Raw genomic sequence first — 16,995 nt, 5'->3', positions numbered from 1 at the left:
CTAGCGCCGCCTGGTGGGGTAATTGCGAGTTATACTTTCTACCATCCAAAAGCTCTGGACTTCTTTTATAAATTCCCCGAAGACACCACCTTTCAAAATAAGCAGGGTCTTGATATATGTTGGGTTCTAGTCCTTTACCTGGCAGGGTCTTCGATAGCGGGTGCGGAGGCAATCACCAAAACCAACATCGAGCGGGTGAAGCTTCAGGTGGATGGGGAAAGGGGCATGCATCCAGCATGCAAAATCAATTGTGTCACTCCAAGTGCCAAATCCTTCCAAAGGGACAAGAGTTTCTCCGCAGGAACCACACCAAACGCACTTTTAAAACGGCCACCGGATTACTTTCCGAACAACACTTTTATTCTAACGAACATGCAATTTATTCTTAATTATAATTACACTTAAATCTAAACGAATTAAAATTCCGACGGGCGGGCTTCGACCCGTGGTAGTCCGTGACCTGGTTTAATTCCAACTGCCGCAACTGATCCGAGCACGTCATCAGCAGACCAGTGCAGCACGATCGGGATCGCTCTCCTTCGATGTTTTATCTCGGGTTGAGTATCGATCACGCTCTTATCAGCCTTCCTTATCACCCCACCGGGGTAGTAGCACGGGCGACGGTGCAGATGGTGCTGCCGGTGATCTTCCTTCGCACGATGTGTAGTAAGCTCTCAATCCAGTCTCTCGTTCTTTTTCGGATTCTCATGATGATCGATGTCCACATACTGATAGTACAGGCGAGATGACCATCAGATGTTGAGAGGATTATTATCCAGGGTTGCAGTACTAGGGGCGATCTTATTCGTGAACAATATATTTGACATTGAATCCATTTGATGATAGTCGAATTTACGACGAGAATTTCGATTTATTTACTCTTTCTTCATAGCGCCCCTGGCGGCATAGTTGTCAACTAATTGGATACCCAATTACTCTAAGTTGTAGGCCCAAGTGAGTACAACAACTTTGCCAAAGAAAGTATAACGCTACATGTTGAGACGGACGAAATAATCGGCCACAGCCCCAATTAGTCGAAATCCCATAAGCTATGGGTATCCTACAACGCGGGTACCGCGCAGTAGGAATCCGCGCAGTAGGAAGCCGCGTTGTAGGAATCCGCGTAGTAGGAGACCCGACTGTAGTATATTTGTGCCATCTGAGACGGCGTGCTCGGTGAACTTTTCTGACAGCTACAAACGGACGGCCGCTTCTTCTTGTGCCCTTTAACAATGTTCGGAAACATTTAGATCGACGTATATGGTACGACGATACAAACAAACTGATATTGAGCAGCAGCATGCTAAGTTTTTATACCTGACTACAGCACAATGTAAGCTCGCCCTTTTTTGTGTTGTCCTCAATATGTGTTATTCGTAGCTCCTCCCCATCGTTGGTCGATACACAAGCAAACTGTGTTGAACGCGTCGGAGTGCCGTTTACTTAGTAGCTGTAATGGAATACCTTGCTGTTAAAGTGTTAAAATTGGAAGGAAGTACCGCCCGTGACAACAAAAAGACGAATTATCCCACGATTCGTAACATCGAAAAGTTGAACAAACAAGTGATCATGCTCAAGGTGGTGTGTTGCAAAACATCCAATCAATAGTACTGCCCAAGAAGACCGAAAAGAAAGCATAAATCGAACGCTGAAACTCGCAAATGAAATGCATATTGCTGTAAAAACTGTCCTTTTCAGGACGATAACACATTTTTGATTATGAACAAAATTGAAATTGCGAATCTGAATGGGCCAATCGACGAACTGCATTTCTAACGAGCAAATTTACCCGCCAAAAAACCATTTCCCGACAGGTAATTCTGTGCTGGAACAGCAATTTCTTTGCGATTTTTTCGTCTTTTGCACATACATAGTTTATTTGGAGTATTTTTGGAATTATCAAGTTGTCAATTTGCAACATTCTTTGAAATTATTGTTGAACTTTTATAAATGAAGGCACGAAAACGAGCGTTTGACCGTCGTCCTACTACCAGCATCAGAGAAGTAGCAGATCAGCATTTTTCGCTACATGGCCCGTACCAAACAGACCGCTCGTAAGTCCACCGGAGTAAAACCTCCCCGCAGTAAGCAACGAAGGCCGTGTAAAAGTGCCCCAGTCACGGTTGGCGTTAAGAAGCCTCATCGCTACCGAACAGAAACTGTCGCCCTGCGAGAAATTCACAGCTATCAGAAATCAGGCGGGCCTAAATTTTGACCCAAAATAAACCACAAACCTACAAGTTCTTTTCAGGACCAGCCAATTATATTCCAGTAAGATATAAATGAAATTTTCGTTTTCAATTGCCTTACAACCTCCCTCCCCCTTCATTCCGTCTTGAATTACTATCAATCTTGATGATGCTGTGCGACGGGGGCAATAGAGTCCATTATAGTGGAAAATTTAAGTTCACGCATTTTTCCCAAAAGTTTTTTAGCTATGCTATTTTCAAGGAAGTTGTAGTTGAATTCAAAATAAAATAGTTTACTTCTATTGTCAAAGGTGGACCTTCCAACGAAAACTAGTCTGGCTCGCTTGGAATCGAATTGTATGAACCAACCACTGCTTTCACAAAATCCGTTACTTTCAGTAATTGTATATTCTCCAGAATTAGTCACAACTATTTCCAATCAGCGCAAAAATCGAAGGTTTTCATTCAGTACAACAGCAGATTTTCACTTTTAGAAAAAACAGGCAACATTCTGACCGAAACGGAGCACCTATATCGAAACGTTAGAAAACGTTAGATTTTTGTAAATTGAATCATTACACTAACTTGTCTACAAATCACACAAATAACTTTTTTTATTTTGTGCCATTCTACGTGAAAGCGACGATATTGTTCACAAGTGGTTCACTTACCATCCAACGCTCTTGGCAAGCCACTTTCTGATGCTTGTAGTAACAAATCTTCAATTCGATTCTTTGTCGATAAATTGATGGCCCTGAAAAGGGCCTTTTGTTTGGGCAGTGTTCGGAATTTACTTGGACCTGGTGTATTTTGTAACAGCTTTGGTGCCATCTGAGATGGCTTGGCCAACTCTTCTGACAGCAGCAAACGGACGGCGGCTTGAATTTCGCGGGAGGTTATTGTCAAGCGCTTGTTGTAATAAGTCAGGCGGGAGACCTCGTTTGCAATGCGTTCGAAAATGTCTAATAAATGTGTTTATGATGCTCATGGCTTTCGACGAGACTCTGGTATCTGGATGAACCTCTTTCAGCACCTTTTAGAAGTAGATGTACAGTTTCAGTTACGATGCTGCAAACGAACTGATCGTGAACAACAGCATGCTGAGTTTTTTATACCTGACTACAGCACAATGTAAGCTCGTCCTTTTTTGTGTTGTCCTCAATATGTGTTCTTCGTAGCTCCACCTCTTCGTTGGTCGACCACATATTTTTGATAAAGAACAAAATTGAAATTGTGTTTCCAATACGGAGGTTATCGAACACTCAGGGTAAAAAGAGTAATGTAATACGGCACCTTGGTATAATGTTTGAGAATTGAAACCTTTTTTGAATGCGCCTAGTAAACATGAAACTGTAAACAAACACACAAATGATAACTTTTTATTTTGTGTCATTCTACGTGAAATCGACGATATTGTTCACAAGTGGCTCACTTACCATCGAACACTCTTGGCAAGCCACTTTCGGATGCTTGTAATAACAAAATTTCAATTCGATTCTTTGTTGATAAATTAATGGCTCTGAAAAGGGCCTTTTGTTTGGGCAGTATTCGGAATTTACTTGGAGCTGGGGTGTTTGTGCCATCTGAGATGGCGAGCTTGGCGAACTTTTCTGTCACGGCATCTCGGATGATATTTTCCTGCATACCATCAGCATTCGTAGATTAAATCGGAGATGCATTTTACACCACCACGACGAGCCAGAGGCCGAATGGCGGATTTGAGGATTCCCTGTATTTTATCACGAAGAACCTTGCGATGACGCTTGGTACGGGAACGCAAACATGATACTGCTCATTGTACCGTCCGGACGAGCATGTTGCACGCGTGGTAAGCGAGCACCCACTGATACAAAACAAGCTCGCGTGACCTGTATATATAACATTCCCGTATGTAATGAAACGCTTACATGCTCCTTTTTGACGGCTCTGTGTGAGATATGCTGGCAATTCCGAAATTTAATACGAAATACGTGCAACGAATTTCCGATCAGATAGTGCAAAAATATTACGATTTCGATCAGTAGAACGGAAGATATTCGCATTTCAAACCTGGGAAAATTTCTCAACTGAAATTTTTGAAACGGGACCCCATATTGAAACGTTAGAATTATTCTACTTCAAAATTGACAAGTTGAAAAATTTCGGCAGGACCCGGACCTCCCGCATCTTTCTCCATGATCCGCCGCTGGTTTCAAGCGATGTTTCAGTATCACATAGTATCTCAACATGTAATATTCATTTCCACCATTGTATTGAACATAACCAGCCATGGAATCGTAGTCTGGACAAATGAGAAAAGCACAATTGCACCACAAGGTGGATTAAAACAGGTTTTTATTTTGGGAATGCGTTGAGTTGAGACGAAAACGTAATATGATTGATAACGAGTATAACACTTTCCGAATGTAGAGAGAAATTTATGAAAATTGACGATTTCCATTCGACTCTAGCAGGTCCTGATCGATTTTGATGAGCATTTGATTTACGGTTTCGGAAATATGCCGTAAGTTCGATTTTCACCAAACTTCCGCCAAACCGAATTTCTGGCTACGCCGCTGACTTCAAGTAAGTAGAAACAATCAGAATATATAGTAGAAACAAAGTCGTTCTACACTCGTTCACAAGAAACTTCTTCGAATGCTGAATATCTATTTTAATACATTGAAACCCCGATTTTATCTGCCACGTATGAACATATGTTTGATGGGCTCTAGCAGACGAACAAGACTGAATTCGAGTACATCTTTTCTTGGGCATGTTTTCTTTATCATGAAGATGGATATATGCAAAAATAAAAAGTTCATCATAATCAGAAATAGTTATCAGACTACATCAAGGGACGGGAAGAATATTTTAACAGCTTCAGTTTATTATAAAATAAAAATTTATAAAAATGGGTCTCTATTGTATGTATTATTCACTGTGTTTCATATTAATAGGTACATTTCATTTTTGGGGATTTTTTTATTGCATCGAACTACAACAATTTTTAGGTAGTTTTCAAGGGGTTATTTTATAGGCTTTTTCCAAAATTTGGCGAACCTATTCCAATTCGTATACCAAATAATAGGTGTACTTAAGGGTTTATATGTTGCAGATAGAGAAAATACTGAAATTTTCAGCTTTTTTCCTACACAATATTACGAAAGCTTATTTATGTTTATGTTGTTTATTACCTTCACCAACAGGCCCCTTGGCCCCAATGGTGGTTGCTTAAACTAATTACATTTTAGTATTGACAACATTTTCACTTTTATCGCATTCCGCGTCCTGTTGAAGTCAAAGGCCGTCGCCACACTGTTAAAAATTCGTTGGAGTCCGGTAACAGCGCTCTGGCAACCATAGTTGGTTCTCCTGAACGGAACTCGCAGAAGGGAGTTATTGCGTAGAGCTCGAACGCGGGCTTGAAGATCCAGACGTCCGAGGATTGTAGGGCAATCCACTCTGGCAGAGAGTAAGTCCGAGACGAACAGGGCTCGAGAGCAGTCCCTCCGAATGCTGAGTTTATCGAGGTGTATTAGCTGGCAACGGTTTTCATAGCTCGGCAGCTGAAATCTGTTTCGCCATGGGAGATGACGAAGGGCGAAGCGTATGAACCTGCGTTGGACAGCCTCGATTCTGTCAATCCCGTTCTGGTAGTACGGATTCCAAACAGCTGAACAATATTCTAACGTTGAGCGGACCAACGCGCAGTAAAGCGATTTAAGACAATATACGTCCCTGAAGTTTTTCGCTATTCGGAAGATGAACCCAAACTGTCGTGATGCCTTATCCACGATGTATGACGTATGTGGTTTGAATGTTAATGCCGAATCCATGATGACTCCGAGATCTTTGATGTGAGAGTGTCTTGGAATGCTCGAGCCGAAGAAATGGTAGTTAAACTGAGTCGGTTGGCGTTTCCGCGTGAACGTAACGATTGAGCATTTGCTCGGGTTTAAAACCATTCTGTTTTGATCACACCACGTACTAAAGCTGTTCAGTTACCTCTGAAGAAGCTCGGCATCGGTTTTATTCCGTATTTGTTGAAAAATTTTCATGTCGTCGGCGAAAGAAAGGCGGGGTCCTTGTAATGTGAAATTGACCTCATTAAAGTAGAGGAGGAATATTACTGGACCGAGATGGCTTCCTTGTGGTATGCCGGATGTAGCGAAGAATGGTGCAGATAGACAGTCCTTAATGCTGATTTGGAGTTGCCTTCCATCGAGGTAGGAACGAAACCAGCGCAGAAGTTGTCCATGAATGCCGAGTTTGTCCAACTTCGCTATTGCGATATCATGGTTGATTTTGTCGAAGGCCGCAGATAGATCCATATAAATAGCATCGGTTTGCAATCCGTCAGCGAATCCATTCATTACATATGTTGTGAACGAGAGATTAAACAATTGTTCCTAATAAGTTTGTGAAAATTATAAACTATTTGAAATTTTTTAATAGTTTTATTTTTTATTTACCCGTGATTTTTTTTAATAAATAGGGACCATCGCTTCACAACGAAGTCTATTTTTCATGGCTTGCGGTGAGCACGATCTCTTGAATTGCTGAACTGAAAATTATGGAATAGAAATTAATTTTTAGTATTCTTTGCAGATTTGACTCGCCGCGCAGATAGCTCTGAATTAGACCCGCTGGTGCCTTAAGACGATTTTGCTAGATTTTCAGAGCATTGTGCACCCAGTGCATTGATGCAAGTGACGGAAGGTTATCGAAAAGTTTCGTGAAAATGAAAATTCCAGTAATGATGATGATTTTTCCAAACGGTTCGTTTTCGAGAGGTTTTTATTTGTTCTTTGGCATTAGGATTAGCGATAATAATTCAAATCAAGGATACTACTGGGAAGTCACCTTTAGAAAAATTCGATGTCGAAGTAAAATTTGGAACTATGCACGCATGCACTTCAGAGATAGCGTGATATCAGGAGCTGCGATTTCATTTCAACGCTTTTTTGTGAAAAGGGCGATACTTACAAATGTAAACATAAGGCTTTTTTATACATAGGGCTTTGAAACGCAACAAATTAGCCTAAAAATTTGGATTCTACGATATTGCTTTCTTAAACTACAGCAAAAAATACAACGGGCGAAACTGTATTTTTGTTTGTTTATTTAAAGTTTTAAAAACCCGGACGAAATTGGTGATGTAAAACGTTAGTTATTGTAAAAAAACGTTAGGGCAATACTTCACTGCTGATAAGTGGGACCGAAAAAGTAAACAATCGCCAAAGGGGCGATACTATCATTTTGTCAATTTCAACAGTAAAAACAAATTTTAATTTAATAATTTCAAATACTTCATGAAGTTTTGGGTCTCGATCACTGAATCATGCAATCAGGATGTAAAAAACACAATAGTTCTTAAATAGGAAATAAAACCAAATCTGGAAATATTCACTGTTGATTTTCTTTGAATGGTGTCACTGCTAGTATCGCTTTTTTTCAGAAAAAGCGTTGATTTCTCAGTCGCGTTGGAAATTTGAGTAAAGTATAAACTTCGATTTTTTTTGGCTCAGTACAATATATAACCCCTTTAGGAAAATTCAGTTTTCTCACCACAATGCATTGATTGAGGAATTTAGATATTTTATTAACAGAGCATTAGCAATAATTCGTTTGTATGTCTATTTTATGGGCCATTTTTTTTGCTTTCCCATTGATTTGGTTTGAGATTTCTAGCACTGATGTTGCCCTATGCTGATTTGAGCGATTCTCTGAGTCCTGCCACTATCCCATGTAGTATGTGTTATCAAAAACATCGCGAAGCATCAAGTTCTAAATGTTCTCAAACAATATAATATCCGAAGAGAGTTATAAGAGTTATGAGAAATGTTTCATCACACTGTTAGGTGGATTAAAAGCGTTTTTTAATTGAAAATAGCTGTTTTTCCAATGCCGATAACTCTTAAACGGACAAACCACAACACAACAACAAATGCTGGAAAAATCAGATCTCCCAAAGGCGGCCCTCTATGGAAATACTCGACTTGAAGTTTGTCTTTTTCCGTCATCAAATGCATTTGATACTCGCCATTTGGATGCACGTGCGCCTAATTCCCTCCTAGCATGCATCAAAACTGTCAGCGGTAGTAAACAGGGACAACCTATGAAATCCATATCAACATTAGAATAGGGCTAATAAGATTTGTAAACAAACTTTTGTTTTGCTGATTTCTCTTAATTTGCTATATTTTCAACCCAGAATACATTTGAAATTGATTCTACCAAGGGTAAAGATGTTGATTCATGTGTATCTTTCATGAAATCCGACTCGACAGCGGAGTAATGAGCGAAATAAATTTGTTTACAAAAATCTCATTAGCCCTTTTGAAGAATTTATACTGAAATGTAGTATTGATGACGTAGACACTACCATTCGCTCATAGACTCTGTCATACACACGAGCACAGAAGCTAGGACCTTCCTATATAAGGACTTTGTACATGTGTTATGAAGTAAGCGCAATGGAATTGTCAGTTCTAGCATTGAGTTTTTGAACAGCTGTAACTTTCAATTTACTCAAGACGTGCTCACAAAAATAAGAAAGGTTAATTATTGCGACTTTAACCCTTCGACGTTCACTAATAGTATTATATAGTTATGTATTTGACGACGGAATGAGACAAACTTCAACTCGAGTATTTACATAGAGGGCCGCCTTGGGGAGGTATGATTTTTCCAGAATTTGTTTTCCTTTCCTGCGCTTTAATTTGTTTACCAAGTGGTTTGCTCGTTTTTGCCCGTTTAAAAGTTATCGGCATTAGAAAAAGACCTATTTTCAATAAAAAACGTGAATATTTCTACACATACTAGCGATAGCAAGTTTCCGTCTTCGGTGAATTTTCCCGATATCTATGCTGGTTTTCGTGAGCCTTTTAGTTCCCCTCTTTCGTCGCTATCTACTCGATGTAGTCCCCGGTGGTTTACCTAGCTTATTCAACGGGTCAACCGGTATGTGACGACGTTTCTCACCAATTTTCACTACAAGTGAACAGCCCCACAATTGTAAACACATAAAATTGCGCAACTAACAATTCTGAGGTTGACCTGAAAGAACTCGCCACTAGCGAATTTGCAAACGCAGCGGCTTAAGTCCCGTGCACATAGCATAACGAATGTGAGTCATTGTGTTGCTCGTAGAATTAATGATTATTTATAGGTATCCGCGGTAAATAATTGATTTCCAATGACACCGGCTGCAGGTGTTTTTATGATTGAATAGAATTTGGCTGTGCCAATATTAATTAAAGTAATTATTTACATAGTAGTGGCGCTTTCATAATTGTGAGCCCATCGATACAAATGCATAATGTATCTTAGTAAGATTATGTATGTTCAGGAAATAGAGCGTTCAACTACTTACGAATAGCTTTAGTTAGAACAGGAGAACACGAGGGTCTAGCGAGAGCCGAAGGCTCACTAACACTAAACCAATTAGGAAGTACTCACGTTCGGGGAACCTTCGGAAAATAACAGAAGACAGCAAGAGTTACTTTAGGATAGAGGAGAATAGGAATACGTTAACACAAAAGTTACATACGAAGGAGAAAGATCGAAAGCCATACGACACTAATACAAATATAATGTCAATCGCATGCTGAACAGGGACAGATAGTCAATAATTGTAATTTTGCTGAAGTAATCAAGAAATTTACTATATAAACTTCAGAAAATTTAGAATCAAGGCTTTTTCCTTTTCCAATTAACACGATCGAGGCTGGGCCCCATGTACTATGCGTACCTCTGGCTGCCAACAACCGAGATCAATTCAAGTGGTAGATCAAGTAGGCGCGAAAGAATCGCGAGCAGGGTAGTCTATACAGATGTGTACAAAAAGTAGGAGTAATAGGTATATCTTTTTCCTGAATCGTAAACCTGACTTTTGTGTTTTTCCGTCCGCGTTTTCCCCGAGTTAGGAAGGGAATACTATGTTGGTAACGTGTTGCGCGGGAGTAGCCTTTGCGGGTAGGCGCATGTGGTGACAGCGGTTTAGCAATCCTGAGAGATTGCAGGACGCATTTATGACTGGAGCCTAAAATCAGCAATGTCTTCAGATCAGTGTATACGAATAAAACGCAACTCTGTCGAAAAAAGTGACAATTAGTACAAAAGTGGGAATTGTAAATGGTAAAGGAAAAAAAAGACCATAAAGTGAGAAGAAAGGTTACATTTTGAAAGTGTTTGAGCGTTTTTTAGTGAATAAGTTGGCATTTTACCGACTGCTATCGTCAAAGAGAGAAAAAAAAACATCGAGACAGGCGTTGGTGGGTTGAGAAAATTGTGCGCAGAGTGAAACGGCAAACGGAGCCATAAGCGAGCAATGCGAGCTATCGTCGGAATCAAATGACTAGTTTGACGTACCCGCCTCAAACTCGAGTGATAATCTTGTTCGAAAAAAAAGTTGAAAGAAGAGAAGTAATTAATGTTTATCGAATAAAACTAATTACAAAAGTAAGCGTAAAATAAAGTGAGAGGTAAAAATATATATTTGGTGAGTTGATAAGTGTCTCTCAATGTGTCAGGTGGATAACACGAAAAAAAGAACAGACGAAAAAGGGTGAGATAGAAAAAGTCGGGCGCTTACCTCGGCACTTTAGAGTGTCGTTCCTCAGTTTGGTGGGGGAGGTTATACCAACCACCAGCTAAACTATCGATCTACATCATCTCGACAGGAACTAACGAGCAGATCAACAATGCAGCTCAGGTAAGTGAGAAAAAGATTTTTTTTTATCTACGCAGGGACAATATAAAAAGATTAACTTTATTGAGCGTTTACGCCACGATAGTAGGATCATAGGAACTACATCTGGCTATTTTCGTTTTTTTTTTCGAAGAAGGAACGGGTAATTTTGTACATTGCATTACTTCACCAAAATTATCCATGTGATTAAATTACATCGTAAAATCACCAAAAATAAGCCACTAATTGGTTTAGTAATTGTTTAAATAACTGTTCGTCATGAATTTTCATTGAATTCGAACTTCTAATGCGATGGCAACAGCGACGCCCGCGAATGCCCGCGATTACACTATACTCTTTGGAAAGCCTTTAATTTTCTCGACCAAGTTTTGACAATTAATCCACCACACACGTTGAATATACTCGACAATTTATGACAACATATAGTGACGACCATACCACGACGAACTAGAAGTAAATGAAACCGTACACCGATGAAGCGAGAACGGACGTAGCAGAATAAGCATTTTACTTTAGCAAGCAGCCATGTACTGAAACAGCTGGTACCGACGAAGAGACCGAGACTGTGGTTGATGACGAAATAATTAAATAGCGGGAGAAGATAGGGGAACTGGTGGTAAAATGAACACGTTAAGCAAAGTCATTATTTTCTAACTAATAAGTGATTGAGATACTACAATCACCTCATACGTTTCTTGTTAGACATGTTTTGTACATATTTGGTGAAAATATTTCGACATAAACACAAGTTTTCAAACATTATTCTTGATTTCAAAACATGCGTTGCGTTGCGTTGCGTTGCGTTGTGACGATGATTTTGGCGGATTGCACACTGACTTCATCATGTTTGACTGCTGATTATCTAATAAGAGTTGCTTAGGAAGTGGTAAGTAGGAATTCATACCAATCCGACCCATATTAAAACCTCAACAGCATGATAGCCATCATTGCCGGCCGCCCCCATCTCCATCGTTCACGGGGAAGGATAAAGGATAAGGTAGACAGGAAGTGTTGATGCTCCACCTACTTAACGGAAGGACGACGATTCATCAGACTCTTCCATAGGTGTCGCGGAGTTGGTGGTTTGGAAGGGTATCAGGTCTAGGATTCGCTCCAAGCAAACGATGCGACCTGTAAAGCATATTTTATTAGGTAGTTGTTTAGTTAGTCTTCGAGTGCACGATCACTCGAAAAAGAGATGATCTTGTTTAGTTTTTGGTTATTTTTAAACTCTGGGCAGCCGGCTACCGAGAGTATACTATGTTCCCTAAACAAAAACAATTTGAACTCCACACAGCCGATCGTGGGAGTATTGCCTGGAAAAGCTAATCTTATCTGCGTAATGGGCCGGATCACTATTTATTGCAACAGTATTTGGACAGAACTCGCTACTTCTTCTCTACGATATATTTATTGGCTTGAAAACTACCAAGTGACAGCATATTATACTGGCAAAAATAGCGCGAGATGTTATAAATCAAGGAAAGTATTTCTTATTTTCCATATCGGATTGTTTGTGGAATACAAGTATACGAGCGATAATACCGAACACTGAAGGGAAATATAAAGGATTGTTAATCTGATGCACGGGCTTGTTAGCAATAACGGAGCTTTAAATTAGGTTCATAAAAACAGACGCGGCGAATTTTCAATACGTATTGAGCCGTGTTCATAGATACTAGTCAGATTAGTCGTATTGGGGCTACTTTCCGATCAACTATTCATTTTTACGGCAATGTTTTCTCGACTAGATCTGTTCGCACCCTCTCATTCTGTTCGCACCCTCTCATTCTGCGGTCTAAGGACCAAATGTCATCAATAGACTTAGAATCGCGTGGAGGCATGAGATAGGAAACTTGTAAGAATTTTGCTATCCCACCGTTTGACTACCAGAATGGATGGGAGAACAGTAATACTAGCAAATACCGACTACCATAAGAGCGGTGCAAATTTGAACGAGTGACGTAGAGTACTGCACTGAAAAAAGGACCAGGAGTGCGATTTTACGAAGTTTTAGCTTCCGATGGCCCTACATTTTCTGACAAAGTGAAGTTCTTGAATGTTGAGATTTTTATTACTGTTTAGAAAAGCAAAAGTATCATAAAGCTAGTGTCAGGCCTTCATGAGACCTCAAGAAGTCACTTTTGGAGGTATTCGTAAATGTAGATTTGTCGGTAGACGGTTCCAAATATAATAGAAAAATACCTAATTTAACACAACTACAGATCACTTGCAACATAAAAAGCTTTTTGTGAAATTCGACAGCTCCATCTTAGGCCAATTCAATAAATTTCCTGCATGAAAGTTTCCATTTTTTAAAAACGGTTTTTAAGCCAAAGCTTTGGAAGTTAAACCTTGGCGTGGAAGTGCCGGTATATTAATATATTCTGTTACTTAGTGTAGAATTAGATTTCGTCATTTACGGCTAATATACAACCGCCAGAAGAAACTTAAAACGTTGGTACACAATCAAGAAAGGCGAATCAGAAAAGGTATATGTCAGTGATTCACTAAATACAGACTGGAAAGAGGGTAATATGGAAAACCTTAAGGTCCGCCCAGATTAAGTCTTCGGTACGGAACAAAACCTCGGCCTAGGAACTCCTAGCATGTTGTTAGTCGCCTCTTACGACATGGGATTATTCTTGATTTCAAAACATGTCCAAAAAAGAGACATGTTTATAGCGTTTGGGTAAAATGAATATGTGCTGGTGGTAAAATGAACACCTTCTAGTGACCTGCAAAATGTTCTGTATGTATGCAATGCTTAGCGTTGAAAAGCAATTTCCGAGCAATGCTGATGTCCCAGCGGCTCATGAGCATTGCATACACACAGGGCATTTTGTAGGCAAAAAAACTTGTCACGGAAAAATTAAATTTTCATGTTATACTAACCAATTTACAATTCTGTGACATGGAAACACATCTACAAACTTGGGGTTATCCATAGGTGTTTAAAATTTAAGGATCTGTTGGAGAACAGTGAAGATATAGCAACTTGAACTTAGCAATTAATTTTGAGGCTTGGTACTTGGAGCAGCAAGATGGTTCATATTACCCCCACTACAACCTGTTCATTTTACCCTCTAAGACATTTTATTTTCTAACAGCCGTTCCGATTGAGCCGATTTGTTCTGATCCCTACTTATTACTGTGAAATATCTACAAGAGGTTCAACTACTGTCATGTAACACCATTTCACAATAAATTTAAAATTTCACCACAAAAGACCATATATTCTACATGCCGAATTTAACATCAGCGACAAACATGAATGCCGATTTTGGTTTTCATCATATTTATTTCACATTCGACAGCCTTTTATCAAAAGAAATTATTTCAATATCCTTTGAATACTTGGCAGGTCACGTTTCTGTGAAGTTTGTTCTAAATTTAACTAACATTGATTTGATTTGGCTACCTGTTCATTTTACCCCCCCCCCCCCTGTTCATTTTACCCACAAGTCCCCTATAACAACAACAACAAAATTATTGAAATAATCAAAGAGCAGGGTGAAATAGTCCAGGTAAAACTACACGAAGAACTAATACTGATTCAAACCCCACATACTCCCATTAAAGCGACAGCAAACCAGCTAAAATTCTACGTAAGAACCTTTCTTCCAACAATATGCGGAAATCTCATAATGAACACTAGAAACGGTGTAAGACGCACCACGAAGCAATGAAAAAACAGCTAGGAGGCCAAATCATTGGATGCACATACTAATCCCTAAATGTCTAGGTTAGATGAAATCAGTGAATACATCTTACACGAATACGAGAATTTAAATAAAAACGAAGGAAGAGCCAGAACACTCCAAGGAATCCTCACAAAAACAATTGCTTAAGGAAGCCTTCGAAGAGTTCGAAGCAGTATTAAGTAAATACGAAAACAGAGTCGAAGTTAGTGTTTGGAATGAACTAGCCGACAAATTTGACATAGTACAGAAAAAATACGAACAGTCAATAAAAATCCTTGATAGGACAATAATACTCGAAAAGAAGTTAGACATAAAAGGAGTTATACCCAAACAAATACGCTTATCAGAAGCAAAAATAACCAAACAAAGAAGCTTATCAGACAGTAAATGCGAAATAAAAAGCAACACAATGCAGTGTAATGCACAAGAGGCGGAATACCGCTTCCCTAAAACAGAAGCTATTCAGTGTATCCCTGAGTTAAACGGGTCTCGGGATGAATTAGACGCGTTTTTATACCACGTCGATCACTTTGCCGAACAAATACCAGCAGACGAACCGCATACAGATCTAGTTTATGTGGTACTACTGAAATTGAAAGGAAAGGCGGCAGCAGCAATCGCTAAAATCAAAGGTGACACATGGAATGAAACAAAGACGAACTTGAGTAAAGAATTTGGGGATAATGTATCCATAGAAGGTATAATTACCAAAATAGAAACCCTAAGGCAAAAACCACAGGAAACATTTAAAGAGTACAAAAAACGAGGGATAGAAATAAATACCCACCTCGAATATTATGACGAAGGACCAGAGGAAGTAGACAGGGCTATGACAAAAAGCTTGAGGCTACGCTGCATATGCGGTCTATATAATAAAGACCTTAAGCAAATAGCCCAGAGTCAACGTGAAATGCCGCTAGTCGAGTTACTGAACTACTTAGAGGAAAGACATACAGAATGCGAGCATTTGACGGAAATAGGTAATAGACTGGAATCACTGGAATTATTACAAAATACAAACAAATTCAAAGGAAGATGGGCGACAGACGGGGGTTTAAAATCCACCAAGACAGTATAGGAACGACGACCATAGACCTCGACGCGAGGATAATCAAAACGAGCCTGGTAGATACAAAAAAGGCTATCAGCCACCAAGAACAAACAACAAGAGAAACTACCAACAAAATCGACAAGGAGAAAGTGGGCGCCCAGGAGGTAGTTACAACTACCAGACGAATAACAACAACTAGAGAAGCATGCGCTCTGGCGAAACACAACAAACAGGCTGGAGGCAAAATGAACCTGGCCCGAGACCATGGAGAGAAGCACAACAAGCAGGTTGGAGGCAAAACGAGCCTGGTCAAAACCAGTGGAGGGAGCAGCAACCCCTCTGGAAGTAGAATGACTCAAACCCTAGACAATGGAGGGAACAACCAGACTGGAAAAGAGGCGGGCCACCATACCAGTAAGAGCATAGAAGAGATGAAAACCAAAGAAAAAACTGAACGATGTGGAGTTCGGGCAGATAGATGGCAGGACCCCCCACAATAACAGGCTAGAAGACAAATCGTTTAAACAACCCCGACAAGTATGCGTAAATTGCGGTACATACAGTAAAACAAGCACAAATAAAAATTTAAGAAATTTTAATACAACTAGACAACGACTGAGTACTAAGTCGCTCAATATACGATATAATGTGAACGGCCCACCACATTGCAAGAAAACACGAGTAATCAATTCCAAGGAACCATGCCTCCATATGAGAAACTGGACATAGAATGTACCAGAAATCATCAATTACTAGTAAAAATCGCCTCAATAGAAAGGCCTGACATTAGGATTAAATATATGCTTGATACAGGAGCGTTTCTTAATGTAATAAGATGGGATACGGTCTCGAAAGTTGGAGCCAGATTTATTAATTATCGGGATAAGTTATACATTACAGGTTTTAATCTGACACAATCAGAAACTATTGGGTCAGTAGAAACCACATTAATAATTGGGAACTCGAAGTATCCAATAAAATTTTATATTGTAAAGGATTTGTGCGTCCCGGGAATTATAGGAGCAATATTTCTTAAGGAATGTACAATTTTTATATCTCAGCAATTGAACTACATCGCCCTCCGTAAATCGAATAGGAGCGACAATGAGCCAAATGGAGATAAAATACAAAGTCCTGATACTTTTGCGTCAAAAGAGGAAAATATTCCCAACAACGCGGATGACATGAATTCAACTAAAAACATTGAAGAAGTACGTAACAAGACCCCCGGGGGAAGGGATGGGATGAATAATAGATATCAAAATAAAATAGCAAGAGATGATGAAATGCCCTCAAACATGACGCGAAAATGCGAAATTTTGGCCGAGAAGGCATGCCAGACAGAGGCTATTACAA

At 39.6% G+C, this 16,995-nt stretch overlaps 1 protein-coding gene across 6 annotated transcripts in view; it reads left to right on the top strand.

Moving 5' to 3' along the window:
• Positions 1–16,995, top strand: part of LOC131690236 (glutathione hydrolase 1 proenzyme-like) — a 679,522-nt gene that overhangs the window by 370,386 nt on the left and 292,141 nt on the right. Inside the window, exon 1 of one of the 6 annotated variants that reach the window (XM_058976331.1) lies at positions 4,641–4,754. The exons of the other annotated variants lie outside the window; for them this stretch is intronic. The gene's annotated coding sequence lies outside the window, so the exon portion shown is untranslated. Of the gene's footprint in view, positions 1–4,640; positions 4,755–16,995 lie in introns of those variants that run through there. 6 annotated transcript variants of the gene reach the window in all.

The sequence above is a fragment of the Topomyia yanbarensis genome, chromosome 1 (genome assembly GCF_030247195.1).
Source record: "Topomyia yanbarensis strain Yona2022 chromosome 1, ASM3024719v1, whole genome shotgun sequence".
Taxonomy (NCBI): Eukaryota; Metazoa; Arthropoda; class Insecta; order Diptera; family Culicidae; genus Topomyia; species Topomyia yanbarensis.
Note: the sequence above shows the minus strand (reverse complement) of the source record. Positions and strands in the feature narration are given on the sequence as shown.